The sequence below is a fragment of the Tamandua tetradactyla genome, chromosome 7 (assembly GCF_023851605.1).
Source record: "Tamandua tetradactyla isolate mTamTet1 chromosome 7, mTamTet1.pri, whole genome shotgun sequence".
In the NCBI taxonomy this organism is placed as follows: Eukaryota; Metazoa; Chordata; class Mammalia; order Pilosa; family Myrmecophagidae; genus Tamandua; species Tamandua tetradactyla.
The window spans coordinates 93,862,602-93,878,233 of record NC_135333.1 but is presented as its reverse complement, the minus strand read 5'-3'; the positions used below and the strand labels follow the sequence as shown (position 1 = coordinate 93,878,233).

At 37.9% G+C, this 15,632-nt stretch overlaps 1 pseudogene; it reads left to right on the top strand.

The window, feature by feature from the left end:
* The first annotated feature begins 531 nt into the window (after positions 1-531).
* On the top strand, positions 532-2,301 carry LOC143689871 (uncharacterized; annotated as a pseudogene).
* The last annotated feature ends 13,331 nt before the right edge of the window (positions 2,302-15,632 follow it).

Sequence of the window (15,632 nt, the reverse complement as noted above, 5' to 3'; positions counted from 1 at the left end):
TCTCAAAACCTTTTCATCGCAACAGTTGAAGAACAATAATCTGCTGGAAAGTTTAGGTTTTAACACACAGATGGAAGTTTTGGAGTGACTTGTCCTTTCTCTGCTGTCATTTTCCACTCAGAGCCATGGCCTCCGACGCCATCTTGAGTCCATCGCGACTCGGTTTTTCCTTTCTTAGTATTACAAGAAATAATGCTGTATCTTACATTTGATGGGGTCTTATGAAATGTAATATTTTTTTGCCAAAACGAAGTCTCAGAAGATTATACACAGTGTTAATGCCCTTTGTATTAAATTGAAAACAACTAAAACTATGCAATTTGAGGCAATTTCTTCCTGTGGGACCCACGGAGGAGGCCCCCGTAACTCGTGGAGTACTTGGGCCACGTGCAATACTGATCACACTGTCAACTTCATTAAAGGAGAGTCCTCCATGAAAATGTTACCTTTTCTAGACTGATAAAGAACCTCTGGAGTGTGCAATTTGATGAAAGCATCATCATTTTGCTTACCCAGTACTTATGTTGTTGTGAGTGTAAACTGAGAGGAAGACAATTGTCAGCTGAGCTGTTGACCATGCAGCCACTGGAGTTAGTGAAATTGAAAGATGTATTTATAGAATTTACTCAGGCAGAGTGGGTCATGCTGGATTCATCCCAGAGATGGCTGGTCAGAGATTTGATGCTGGAGAATATCAGTCATCTGCTCTCAGTGGTTCTTTCAGGCAGGGAAGATAGTGTTAAAGAACAAGAAATGCCATCTGTGCACCATATCTCTAAGAAAGAAATATCTACCATCATGTCATTGGAGCAGAATTCTCATACTCAAAAGAATGGTATTATATGTCATAAATTGTCAGAAGATTGTACTCATAGTTCCAGAGTGATTCAACATGTATTAACTCACAAAGGAATGAAATCTTACTTCAGCAATCTATTTGGAAAAGCCCTCCATGATCTATCATCTTTTAATCAACAACAGAATTTTCACCCTGGAAGTAAGTCATATGAATGTCATCTAATTGAGAAATCCTTTGTTCAAAATTCTGGCCATACACATTACAATGGAACTCATGTTGGAGAGGAACCCTGTGAATATCATCTATTTGAGAAAACCTTTGCTAAATATTCTGAATTGAGACAACATGAGAGAACTCACACTGGAAAGAAAACATATGAATGCCAACTATGTGGGAAAGCCTTCACCTATTATTCTAGCCTTAAATGACATGAGAACACTCATATTGGAGAGAAATCCCATGAATATCATCTGTGTGGGAAAGCCTTCACTCATTCTTCTAGCCTTATACAACATGAGAGAACTCACACTGGAGAGAAACCATATGAATGCCATCTATTTGGGAAAGCCTTCAGTTTATCTTCTTATCTTAGAGAACATGAGAGGGTTCATACTGGAGAGAAACCATATGAATGCCATCTATGTGGGAAAGTCTTTACTCTTGGATCTCATCTTAGAGAACATGAGAGCATTCACACTGCAGAGAAACCATATGAATGTCATTTATGTGGTAAAAGCCTTCACTGTTTCTTCTGGCCTTAAACAACATGAGAGAACTCACACTGGAGAGAAACCCTATGAATGTCATTTATGTCAGAAAGTCTCCACCCATTATTCTTACTTTAGAAAACATGAGAGAACTCACACTGGAGAAAAACTATATGAATGCCATCTATGTGGGAAAGTCTTTACTCTTGGATCTCATCTTAGAGAACATGAGAGAATTCACACTGGAGAGAAACCATATGAATGTCATTTATGTGGCAAAGCCTTCACTCATTCTTCTAGCCTTAAACCACATGAGAGAACTCACACTAGAGAGAAACCATATGAATGCCATCTATGTGGGAAAGCCTTCAGCCATTATTCTAACCTTAGATGACATGAGAACACTCATACTGGAGAGAAACCCTATGAATGTCATTTATGTCAGAAAGTCTTTGCCCAGTATTCTAACCTTAGAAGACATGAGAGAAGTCACACTGTAATGAAACCTTAGGAATGTCATCTACGTGGAAAAGCCTTTACTCAATATTTTAACTAGAGACAATAAGTGCCTTTCTCCTTAGCATTCAGCCTTGCTTAAAAGACAATCAGTTTTCAGAGTTCCCAGGTGAAGGTGCTCGTGTGCAAAAATTGAATCCAAATATAGTAGTTTCCATAGTATCACAGCATCATTTATAACACTGAATACAAAGTGGCCATTCATATAATATTCACTCACTACCTCCTTAACTAAATTCAGACTTAGTATCACAACTTTGATTGATGTCAGCCTACGTACAGTTTAGTCTCTATTATGGGATTTAATCTTGTCCTCCCTTAATGGCATGGTATTGACAAGGTAATTAAACAGATTGTGAAATAATTATTGAATGTACAGATTTTATATATAAAATTGTAATAACAGTGTAAAAATAAACTGCATTTTTTATTTGTGAATACATATATTTGATAATAATATGGAAATGCAAGGAAATAATTAGCAAAATTTCAGGAAAGTAGTTACCTTTGGTGGAAACAGGTAGATGGGATAGAAAAGGAGACCGGAGGTAGATGAAAGCTATTGTTCTAGTTATCATGTTAGTTTCATGGATCTTTTCAATATTATTTAATAGAATGGTTTCTTTTAATAATGATTTAATGTAACAAAATTATTGCATTATTAAGTAAAGGCATACATACATAAATGAGGGACATGTGTGGACTAAGGATGGAAATATGTCATGAACCAAGATTTCTGATTAATCCAATTTTATATGTTTTTATATGTTTGAGGTTAAAACTAAATAAAGCTATTATCTGTAGCATTTATATCTGAAGTAAAGCTTGGCTGGCTCATGCTTTCCTTGAGTAGTATGGTAAGTTTGTTATATTTTAAACTATTTTCTGGTATTGCGCGTTGTTGTGTAATCTAATATCATTCTGATTTTCTTTCTTTCTTTTTAAAAAATAAGTGATGTAATCTATTTGCTTGGCTGCCCAAAAGGTTTTCTTCATCTTTAAAAATGACTTTATTCAGTAAGATATGCCTAAGTATTGTTGGTGTATTGACAACTTTCCCTGACACACACTGTGCCTTTTAAATAGGTAGATTGGAATTTTATGTTTTGGAAATATTTTCTATAATTATGTTTTTCAATTACGTGTTCTATTCTGTTCTTTGGGCTTTCCTGTTTTGGACGCCATGCATATTGCTTTCCCACATTTGTCTCATAATGGAGAATATAAGATTCTGTATGATTTCTTTTTTGTGATGCATCTCTGAATGCATTATACCTTCCTGAACCAGCTATTGACATGTGATTAGGGATGTGTAGAGGGGTAGGGATGTGTGTGTGGGCGTGGCTACTGCCTCTGTTTTTATAATGAAGGACTGTTTTCTGTTTCATGTCTTTTTTGTTTCTCCTCTATTACCTTTTGTGTTAAAAAGACATACCATTTACATTCCTTTGTTGATTCCTTTTACTGTATTTTTTAGTTATTTTCTTAGTGGTTGCTCTGGGGATTATAGTATGCATCTTAAAATATTATAGTTTGGGATAATACATAATTCCAATAGTATGAATACATTTTATTTCAATATAACTACCTTCCCCTGGATTATGCCATTATTATATAAATTACATCTTTATATATTATAAGCACATTAATATTGTTTAAAATTGATTTATCCAGTTGTTTTTTAAATTAAGAGAAGTAAGTAAAAATATATTTTTACTATTTTTTTTGTATTTATATATTTTTTGCTATTTCTTTTTTGTATTTATCTATGTTGTGGTAGACAGAATCATGGATTCCCGAAGATGTTTATGTCCTAATCCTTGGAAACTGTGATTATGTTAGGTTACATGGCAAGGGACAAATAAGGTTATAGAAAGAATTAAGGTGGTAATCATCTGACCATAAATAGAGAGATTACCCTGGATTATCTGGGTGGGCCCATTGTAATCATTAGTGTCCTTAAAAGTGGAAGTAGGAGGCAGAAGAGACCATCAGAGCCATAAAATGTGAGCTAGAGCTTTGAAGATGGAAGGAGGCCATGAACCAATGAATATGGGCAGCTTCTAGGAACGGGAAAGGGAAATAAGTGGGTTTTCATCTGGAGCCTTTTTGTCTTTCAGCAGTTTGATGACATGTTTAGGTGTGGATCTTTGCATTTATCCTACTTGGAATTGATCTTCTTGAATATGAAGATCATAGTTTTGTTTTGTTTTTTTAAATAAAATTTGGGTAGTTTTCAGTCATTATTTCTTCAGATATTTTTTCTGTTATCTTTCTTTTTACTTTTTTCACATTTGTGTAGCCATACCTTCTATTCTTCTCTGAACTTCCCCTGGTTTAGGATGGTTTCTACAGCCAGTCCTGCACCTCCCTGATTCCTTCACCAATGTTATATCTGCCTGAAAAACTGATCCCTTCATTTTTAGAGCATGTATTTAGGCTACTGTTTTCTGAGATTTGCCACCTCTGAATGCCCCTGGGCACCTCCCACCTTTTCCTCTTTTTCTTCCCCAGCACTTGAAACCCATTCAAACCCAGTCCCATCCACAGCAGCTCTTTTGAGGATAAGGGTCTCCCCTCCTGGGAGAGTAACTTTGCTGGTGATTTATGAGACCTGCTGCTGTTAGACCCCATCCACACTCGACATTTTCTCCTAATATTCCCATTGCACATTCCTGCACAGTCTCACCAAAAGCTCTGCTAATCTTAGCTGATTTTGAAAACACTTCCATTCAGGTTGGTGTTAGTGGGTTTTCTGTCTCCTACTGTCATGAAAAATTGAGTTTGTTTTAAAAAAATTCTCCGGGTTTCTCTCTGTAGTTTTCCAAATGAGTTGTGGGAAGATTCAAAATTAAGCTACCACCACTTATATAACAAAAATCTTACAACTATGTTAAAAAGTGCTAGCTTTCTTTTTTTTTCTCAAAATATACTTATAGTGTTCAGAAGATAGATAAGACAAAAAAAAAGCTGAATCAAGGTTTGAACCAGCTGTTGTGACTACTGTTTTGTTCATTTCAGTGCCAACTTTTTAAGGTGATTAATGAGCAGGTTGGTATCACAGGAGGTTGGTTGCATATCTAAGTTGAATTTTGAGTAGAAATGGGAAAACCCCTTAACAGGGGCATTCTAGTTTACTAGCTACAAGAATGCAATATACCAGAAGCAGAATAGCTTCTAAAAAGGAGAATTTATTAAGTTTTTAGTTTACAGTTCTAAGGCTGAAAAAATGTCCCAATTAAAACTAGGCTATAGAAATGTCCAATCTAAGGCATCCAGGAAAAAATGTCTTGGTTCAAGAAGGCTGATGACATTTAGGATTTCTCTCTCAGCTGGAAGGGCACATGGCAAAGTCTGCTAGCTTTATCTTCTGGCTTCTTGCTTCATGAAGCTCCTTGGGAGGTGTTTTCCTTCTTCATCTCCCAAAGTCACTGGCTGGTGGGCTCTGCTTCATGGTTCTGCAGCATTCTAAAGCTTCTTCCAAAATACTTCTTTTATAGGATTCCAGTAAACAAATGAAGATCCACTTAGAATGGGTGGAGAAACATCTCCATCTAATCAAGTTTAATACACAGTTGATTAAGTCACACCTCTGTGGAGATAACCTAATCAAGTTTCCAACCTGTAGTACTAAATAGGGATTAGAAGAAACTGTTCCTCTTGCAAGATTGATTAGGATTAAAACATGGCTTTTCTAGGGTGCATAAATCCTTTCAGACCAGCACAAGGGGCAACATCAGGTACAAGAGTATCATAATTTCTTGGTAATTTTCTTCAATTAATCATGAAGAAAGATAAAATAGAGAAGGCAGAGGAGCTTTGCAAAACAAATAGAAGATGCAAGCAGAGAATATGTTTTTGATTAAAGAGTAAAACCAGAAAAAAAAATTTCTTTTTATGTTTAAACAAGCACTCACCTAATAGTGGACAGATAATTTTATGATGTAAAATATAGTTTCAGAGTCTTGAAATATCTTGAGAAAAATTTCATTTTAAGTTTGGGGGCCAAGAGCAAGTTAAGTTTCAATTGGTACTTTTATTTTTTGGCATGTGCAGGCACCAGAAATTGAAATCCAGCATTTCAGGTGAGAATTCTGCCACTGAGCAACCCCTGCACTGCCCTCAATTGATAAATTTTTTTTTTATTAATTAAAAAAAAATTAACTAACACAACATTAGAAATCAATCCATTCTACATATGCAATCAGTAATTCTTAATATCATCACATAGGTGTATGGTCATCATTTCTCAGTACATATGCATCGATTTAGAGAAAGAAATAACACGACAACAGAAAAAGAAATAAAGCGATAACACAGAGAGAAAACACAAATAAAAATAAAAAGTACAAAAATATATAAGAGAAAAAAAAAAACAAAAAAAAACTATAGCTCAGATGCAGCTTCATTCAGCATTCCAACATAATTACATTACAATTAGGCAGTATTGTGCTGACCATTTTTTTTTTTTTTGAAATCATACCATTCTACATATGCAATCAGTAATTCTTAACATCATCACATAGATGCATGATCATCGTTTCTTAGTACATTTGCATCGGTTTAGAAGAACTAGCAATATAACAGGAAAAGATATAGAATGTTAATATAGAGAAAAAATAAAAGTAATAATAATAAGAACAAAACAGACAAAACAAAACAAAACAAAAACCTATAGCTCGGATGCAGCTTCATTCAGTATTTTAACATGATTACTTTACAATTAGGTATTATTGTGCTGTCCATTTTTGAGTTTTTGTATCTAGTCCTATTGCACAGTCTGTATTCCATCAGCTCCAATTACCCATTATCTTACCCTGTTTCTAACTCCTGCTGAACTCTGTTACCAATGACATATTCCAAGTTTATTCTCGAGTGTCGATTCACATCATTGGGACCATACAGTATTTGTCTTTTAGTTTTTGGCTAGACTCACTCAGCATAATGTTCTCTAGGTCCACCCATGTTATTACATGCTTCATAAGTTTATCCTGCCTTACAGCTGCATAATATTCCATCGTATGTATATACCACAGTTTGTTTAGCCACTCGTCTGTTGATGGACATTTTGGCTGTTTCCATCTCTTTGCAATTGTAAATAACGCTGCTATAAACATTGGTGTGCAAATGTCTGTTTGAGTTTTTGCCCTTAATTCCTTTGAGTTGATTCCCAGCAATGGTATTGCTGGGTTGTATGGCAGTTCTATATTCAGCTTTTTGAGGAACCGCCAAACTGCATTCCACAGTGGTTGCACCATTTGACACTCCCACCAACAGTGGATAAGTGTGCCTCTTTCACCGCATCCTCTCCAGCACTTGTCATTTTCTGTTTTGTTGATAATGGCCATTCTGGTGGGTGTGAGATGATATCTCATTGTGGTTTTGATTTGCATTTCTCTAATGGCCAGGGACATTGAGCATTTCTTCATGTGCCTCTTGGCCATCCGTATTTCCTCTTCTGGTAGGTGTCTGTTCAAGTCTTTTTCCCATTTTGTAATTGGGTTGGCTATCTTTTTGTTGTTGAGTTGAACAATATCATTATAAATTCTGGATACTAGACCTTTATCTGATATGTCGCTTCCAAATATTGATTCCCATTGTGTAGGCTGTCTTTCTACTTTCTTGATGAAGTTCTTTGATGCACAAAAGTGTTTAATTTTGAGGAGTTCCCATTTATTTCCTTCCTCAGTGCTCTTGCTTTAGGTGTAAGGTCCATAAAACCGCCTCCAATTGTAAGATTCATAAGATATCTCCTTACATTTTCCTCTAACTGTTCTATGGTCTTAGACCTAATGTTTAGATCTTTGATCCATTTTGAGTTAACTTTTGTGTAGGGTATGAGATATGGGTCTTCTTTCATTCTTTTGCATATGGATATCCAGTTCTCTAGGCACCATTTATTGAAGAGACTGTTCTGTCCCAGGTGAGTTGGCTTGACTGCCTTATCAAAGATCAAATGTCCATAGATGAGAGGGTCTATATCTGAGCACTCTATTCGATTCCATTGGTCGATATATCTATCTTTATGCCAATACCATGCTGTTTTGACCACTGTGGCTTCATAATATGCCTTAAAGTCAGGCAGTGCAAGACCTCCAGCTTCGTTTTTTTCCCTCAAGATGTTTTTAGCAATTCGGGGCACCCTGCCCTTCCAGATAAATTTGCTTATTGGTTTTTCTATTTCTGAAAAATAAGTTGTTGGGATTTTGATTGGTATTGCATTGAATCTGTAAATCAATTTAGGTAGGATTGACATCTTAAGTATATTTAGTCTTCCAATCCATGAACACGGTATGCCCTTCCATCTGTTTAGGTCTTCTGTGATTTCTTTTAGCAGTTTTTTGTAGTTTTCTTTATATAGGTTTTTTGTCTCTTTAGTTAAATTTATTCCTAGGTATTTTATTCTTTTAGTTGCAATTGTAAATGGGATTCGTTTCTTGATTTCCCCCTCCGCTTGTTCATTGCTAGTGTATAGAAATGCTACAGATTTTTGAATGTTGATCTTGTAACCTGCTACTTTGCTGTACTCATTTATTAGCTCTAGTAGTTTTGTTGTGGATTTTTCCGGGTTTTCGACGTATAGTATCATATTGTCTGCAAACAGTGATAGTTTTACTTCTTCCTTTCCAATTTTGATGCCTTGTATTTCTTTTTCTTGTCTAATTGCTCTGGCTAGAACCTCCAACACAATGTTGAATAATAGTGGTGATAGTGGACATCCTTGTCTTGTTCCCGATCTTAGGGGGAAAGTTTTCAATTTTTCCCCATTAAGGATGATATTAGCTGTGGGTTTTTCATATATTCCCTCTATCATTTTAAGGAAGTTCCCTTGTATTCCTATCCTTTGAAGTGTTTTCAACAGGAAAGGATGTTGAATCTTGTCAAATGCCTTCTCTGCATCAATTGAGATGATCATGTGATTTTTCTGCTTTAATTTGTTGATATGGTGTATTACATTAATTGATTTTCTTATGTTGAACCATCCTTGCATACCTGGGATGAATCCTACTTGGTCATGATGTATAATTCTTTTAATGTGTTGTTGGATACGATTTGCTAGAATTTTATTGAGGATTTTTGCATCTGTATTCATTAGAGAGATTGGTCTGTAGTTTTCTTTTTTTGTAATATCTTTGCCTGGTTTTGGTATGAGGGTGATGTTGGCTTCATAGAATGAATTAGGCAGTTTTCCCTCCACTTCGATTTTTTTGAAGAGTTTGAGGAGAGTTGGTACTAATTCTTTCTGGAACGTTTGATAGAATTCACATGTGAAGCCGTCTGGTCCTGGACTTTTCTTTTTAGGAAGCTTTTGAATGACTGCTTCGATTTCTTTACTTGTGATTGGTTTGTTGAGATCATCTATCTCTTCTTGAGTCAAAGTTGGTTGTTCATGTCTTTCCAGGAACCCGTCCATTTCCTCTAAATTGTTGTATTTATTAGCGTAAAGTTGTTCATAGTATCCTGTTATTACCTCCTTTATTTCTGTGAGGTCAGTAGTTATGTCTCCTCTTCCATTTCTGATCTTATTTATTTGCATCCTCTCTCTTCTTCTTTTTGTCAATCTTGCTAAGGGCCCATCAATCTTATTGATTTTCTCATAGAACCAACTTCTGGCCTTATTGATTTTCTCTATTGTTTTCATGTTTTCAATTTCATTTATTTGTGCTCTAATCTTTGTTATTTCTTTCCTTTTGCTTGCTTTGGGGTTAGCTTGCTGTTCTTTCTCCAGTTCTTCCAAATGGATAGTTAATTCCTGAATTTTTGCCTTTTCTTCTTTTCTGATATAGGCATTTAGAGCAATAAATTTCCCTCTTAGCACTGCCTTTGCTGCGTCCCATAAGTTTTGATATGTTGTGTTTTCATTTTCATTCGCCTCGAGGTATTTGCTAATTTCTCTAGCAATTTCTTCTTTGACCCACTCGTTGTTTAGGAGTGTGTTGTTGAGCCTCCACGTATTTGTGAATTTTCTGGCACTCTGCCTATTATTGATTTCCAACATCATTCCTTTATGGTCCGAGAAAGTGTTGTGTAAGATTTCAATCTTTTTAAATTTGTTAAGACTTGCTTTGTGACCCAGCATATGGTCTATTTTTGAGAATGATCCATGAGCACTTGAGAAAAAGGTGTATCCTGCTGTTGTGGGATGTAATGTCCTATAAATGTCTATTAAGTCAAGTTCATTTATAGTAATATTCAGATTCTCTATTTCTTTGTTGATCTTCTGTCTAGATGTTCTGTCCCTTGATGAGAGTGGTGAGTTGAAGTCTCCAACTATTATAGTATATGAGTCTATTTCCCTTTTCAGTGTTTGCAGTGTATTCCTCACATATTTTGGGGCATTCTGGTTCGGTGCGTAAATATTTATGATTGTTATGTCTTCTTGTTTAATTGTTCCTTTTATTAGTATATAGTGTCCTTCTTTGTCTCTTTTAACTGTTTTACATTTGAAGTCTAATTTGTTGGATATTAGTATAGCCACTCCTGCTCTTTTCTGGTTGTTATTTGCATGAAATATCTTTTCCCAACCTTTCACTTTCAACCTATGTTTATCTTTGGGTCTAAGATGTGTTTCCTGTAGACAGCATATAGAAGGATCCTGTTTTTTAATCCATTCTGCCAATCTATGTCTTTTGATTGGGGAATTCAGTCCATTGACATTTAGTGTTATTACTGTTTGGATAATATTTTCATCTAACATTTTGCCTTTTGTATTATATATATCATATCTGATTTTCCTTCTTTCTACACTCTTTTCCATATCTCTCTCTTCTGTCTTTTTGTATCTGACTCTAATGCTCCCTTTAGTATTTCTTGCAGAGCTGGTCTCTTGGTCACGAATTCTTTCAGTGACTTTTTGTCTGAGAATGTTTTAATTTCTCCCTCATTTTTGAAGGATAATTTTGCTGGATATAGGAGTCTTGGTTGGCAGTTTTTTTCTTTTAGTATTTTAAATATATCATCCCACTGTCTTCTAGCTTCCATGGTTTCTGCTGAGAAATCTACACATAGTCTTATTGGGTTTCCCTTGTATGTGATGGATTGTTTTTCTCTTGCTGCTTTCAAGATCCTCTCTTTCTCTTTGACCTCTGACATTCTAACTAGTAAGTGTCTTGGAGAACGCCTATTTGGGTCTAATCTCTTTGGGGTGCGCTGCACTTCTTGGATCTGTAATTTTAGGTCTTTCATAAGAGTTGGGAAATTTTCAGTGATAATTTCTTCCATTAGTTTTTCTCCTCCTTTTCCCTTCTCTTCTCCTTCTGGGACACCCACAACACGTATATTTGTGCGCTTCATATTGTCCTTGAGTTCCCTGATACCCTGTTCAAATTTTTCCATTCTTTTCCCTATAGTTTCTGTTTCTTTTTGGAATTCAGATCTTCCATCCTCCAAATCACTAATTCTATCTTCTGCCTCTTTAAATCTATCATTGTAGCTATCCATTATTTTTTCTATGTTTGCTACTTTATCCTTCACTTCCATAAGTTCTGCGATTTGTTTTTTCAGCTTTTCTATTTCTTCTTTATGTTCAGCCCATGTCCTCTTCATGTCCTCCCTCAATTTATCGATTTCATTTTTGAAGAGGTTTTCCATTTCTGTTCGTATATTCAGCATTAGTTGTCTCAGCTCTTGTATCTCATTTGAGCTATTGGTTTGTTCCTTTGACTGAGCCATATTCTCAATCTTTTGAGCATGGACAGTTATCTTCTGCTGCTGGCGTCTGGGCATTTATTCAGATTTCTCTGGGTGTCGGACCCAGCAAGGTTAAGATTTTTCTGTGAAATCTCTGGGATCTGTTTTTCTTATCTAGCCCAGTACGTGGCGCACGTGGCACATGTTTGTCTCAAGTGTTTGGAATGGGTCTCCCCCAGTCACCGATCTCCGCGGCCTGGGGATTTCGGATCCAATTCTCTCCATTGGTTCAGGGGCCGCGCGTGGTGGGGGCATCAGCTGCCGTGGCTTGTGGGGACCCTGTGGCTGGTTGCGGGCTGCAGCGGGCCTGGGGGTTTCCCCACCAGACCAGGAAACCTCCCGTGGGGGGGGGGGGCCTACCGCGGCTTGGATAGCCCTCCGATCCGAGACTCGTATCCACGGACTCGAAGCAGAGACTCGAAGCCACCCGCAAAAGAGGGGCGCCGGCCGTCTCGGCTTGGGAAACTTGCCTCTCCGAGACTCTCAGCCGGCCCGGGAAGGAGGGAGGGAGTAGCTCAGACCGCCGCAGCTGCCACTGATTGGGAAATCATGCGCCGCTCGGGGGTCTCACCGCAGCCGAGTCTCGCAGTCAGACTAACCACCCCAGACTTTGGATAGCCCTCTGATCCGAGATTCGTAGCCGCGGACTCAAAGCCGAGACTCGAAGCCGCCCGCAAAAGAAGGGCGCCGCCTGCCTCGGCTTGGGAAACTTGCTTCTCCGATACTCTCAGCCGGCCCAGGAAGGAGGGAGGGATTAGCTCAGACCGCCGCAGCTGCGGCTGCTCGGTAAATCGCACGCCGCTCGGGGGTCTCGCCACAGCCAAGTCTCGCAGTCAGACTTGCCAGCCCAGACTTTGGATAGCCCTCTCATCCGAGACTCGTAGCCGCGGACTCGAAGCCGAGACTCGAAGCCGCCCGCAAAAGTGTGGCGCCGGCCGCCTTGGCTGGGAAGCTTGTCTCTCCGAGTCTCTCAGCCAGCCCGGGAAGTAGGGAGGGATTAGCTCGGACCGCCGCAGCTGCAGCTGCTCGGGAAATCGTGCGCCGCTTGGGGATCTCACTCACCTCAGCCGAGTTTCGCAGTCAGACTAGCCAGCCCAGACTGGGTTATGCTGTGTGTCCATTCCCTGCTGTAGCCCCGGGAGCTGTTCTGTACTGTTTCTGTTCACCTATTAGTTGATTTGGAGTCGGAGGAACTAAGACGCATGTACCTTACTAAGCCGCCATCTTGGATCTCAATTGATAAATTTTAAGTATCATCTAATTCTTTTAAATCTTGCTAGATGTATTACTTTTCATATTTAGCTAGTATTTACTTAGAATAAAACAGTATTTTACCAGAAAAGGCATAAATTCCTGGGTTTATGAATCTCATCAAATGTCAGTTTTCCATTCTGAATCATTGCATTGCTAGCCTTGTATGCATTTGCAAAGCTGGCCCCAAAAGATGAAAGGGACCAGCTTTGCAAATCTTGTATTTTATAGAAAAATCTAACCAGACCCTTCAGCAACAGATATGCCAAAAAGTATAGAACACCTTCATGACCTGGATTCCAGAGATCCTGAGAGAACTTAGTGGAGATGTATTTGAGGAAAGGGATGCTTTCCAGAACATTCCAAATCACACTCTACATCTACATTTACAGTGTAGTTGGTTGCCTACTAATTCTGTGCCCCCAAGTCCACTTCTAATAACTCCTGATAACCTCACCCAGATGAGATGGGAACACCTACCATGGAAGGCTCAGCTGCGACAAAGACATGACTGAAAGGGCTTACTGCTCTAATGTGATCTCTCCAGATGGTTTCTTTCATCTTAGATGAGAAAGTCAGCCCTATGATCTCATTCTTCTTGTACAAACATTGTGATGATTGACATTATTATAGGGATTAATGATTTAAGTGATGTAAAGTCAACATTTTTTCTTAATCCAATATTGATTCAACAACTGCTCCTCTCTATGTGATTTGATTTAGCTGAATGTGATGGGGAGTAGTTTGTAAATCCCTGAATTGCTGTACTTAAGAATGCAGCTGTTGAACTGTTAATCTTTCTTTACGACAGTGTAATGGAAGTGAATTACACTAAATTATTATATAATAGGCATGACTCTTCATTTATTTGTACTATATTAATTTAAAAATCATGTATTTTTTTTTGAAAACCCTCAAACCTTGAGTTACAGACCAGATTGTTTCATGAAACTTTGAAATGTAGTGAATATTATAGCACACTAATAGTTTCCAAAACTATTTGTTTCAGGGACCTTTATAATCCCTTAATCATAAGTGACACCCTGAAATATATGAATGTTCCTTTTGAATTGGTCCCAGAGTCATTTGTACAATCATGGCATGGATGTTTCTCTCCCCTTACTGGTTACGATCTGGATCAAAACACTTTTAGTGTCAAAGCCGAGAGAATGAAGTGGAGAAATGGGGATGGGGGTGTGTATTAAAATAAGTGCTCAGAAATCCCATGCTGTGTGAAAGAATTTAACAAAAATGTAGGGGCATATTAGATAGTAAGCTTACACTGTGCCAAGGAAAATAACAAAGCTGATTATTATTTCGAATAGCACAATGACAGGGTTACATGTATCATAAGCCTCTGAGCTCCCACTGCTCACTGCCTACCACTCCCACAGCTACCCTCTGAAGAATATGAGGGAGGCTGAAAGCCTGTGTAGGAATTTGGGCAAAACCATGCCCCATAGAGGAATTCCACATGGGGTTGTGGCAAACTGATCACTTTGATCCTCCTTTATAATAAAGTATAGATTCTAGGAGATAAGCAGAAATGGAAGTTATAGCCCAATGTCTGCTGAGATACGAGTCCAGGAGGCCTGCTATGTAGCCAAGTCATTGAGACCAAGAGTGATTAAGCAGTCAAGAGGGAGGCTTGCTATGCTCCTAAGCCCTCATGAGGGACCCTTTTCACTGATGATAACTGGGCATACCGCTGGGAATCCTGAAAAGCCACTTTTTTAAAAAACATTTTTTTAAATTGTGAAATACAACATATATATAAAAAAGAAATAAATTTCCATGTACATTTTAACAAGTAGTTACAGAACAGGTTTTAAAGTTTGGTATGGGTTACAATTCCACCTTTTCTTGTTTTTCCTTCTAGCTGCTCCAAGACACTGGAGAGTCAGCAGTCACACCCATTTGTTTAATCCTATCTTCTCTGTTTTACTCCTCCTTCTCTTTAAATAACATATATATACATAAAAGCAATAAATTTCAAAGTATATCACAGCAATTAGTTGTAGAAAATATTTCAGAGTTTGGTATAGGTTACAATTCCACAATTTTAGGTTTTTACTTCTAGCTTCTTTAAGGTACTGGAGGCTAAAAGAAATATCAGTATAATGATTCAGCACTCATATTCAGTTGTTAAACCTGACCTTCTCTGTAGAACTCCACCATCACCTTTGATCTTTCTCCCACTCTTTAGAGTTATTTGGGCTATGACCATTCTAACTTTCTCATGTTGGAAGGGGCTGTCAATAATATGGGATAGGGGGATGAAACTAGTTGATATTCTGGAAGGGCTGGCCCCTCTGCATTTCAGGACTTATCTGGCCCAGGGACCCATCTGTAGGTTGTAGGATTTGGAAACTTACCCTAGTGCATGGGACCTTTGTAGAACCTTATATAATGCCCTAGGTATTCTTTTAGATTGGCAGGAATGGTTTTGGTTGGAGTTTGGCAAGTTATGATAGGTAGCATTGTCTAACTGAAGCTCACATAAGAGTGACCTCTAGTGTAGCCTCTCGACCCTATTTGATCTCTCTCAGCCACTGATTCTTTAATTGTTACACTTCTTTACCCTCTTTCTGTCAAGATGACATTGTTGATCCCATGGTGTCAGGGCCAGGCTCATCCCTGGGAGTCATTACCCATGCTGCCAGGGAGAC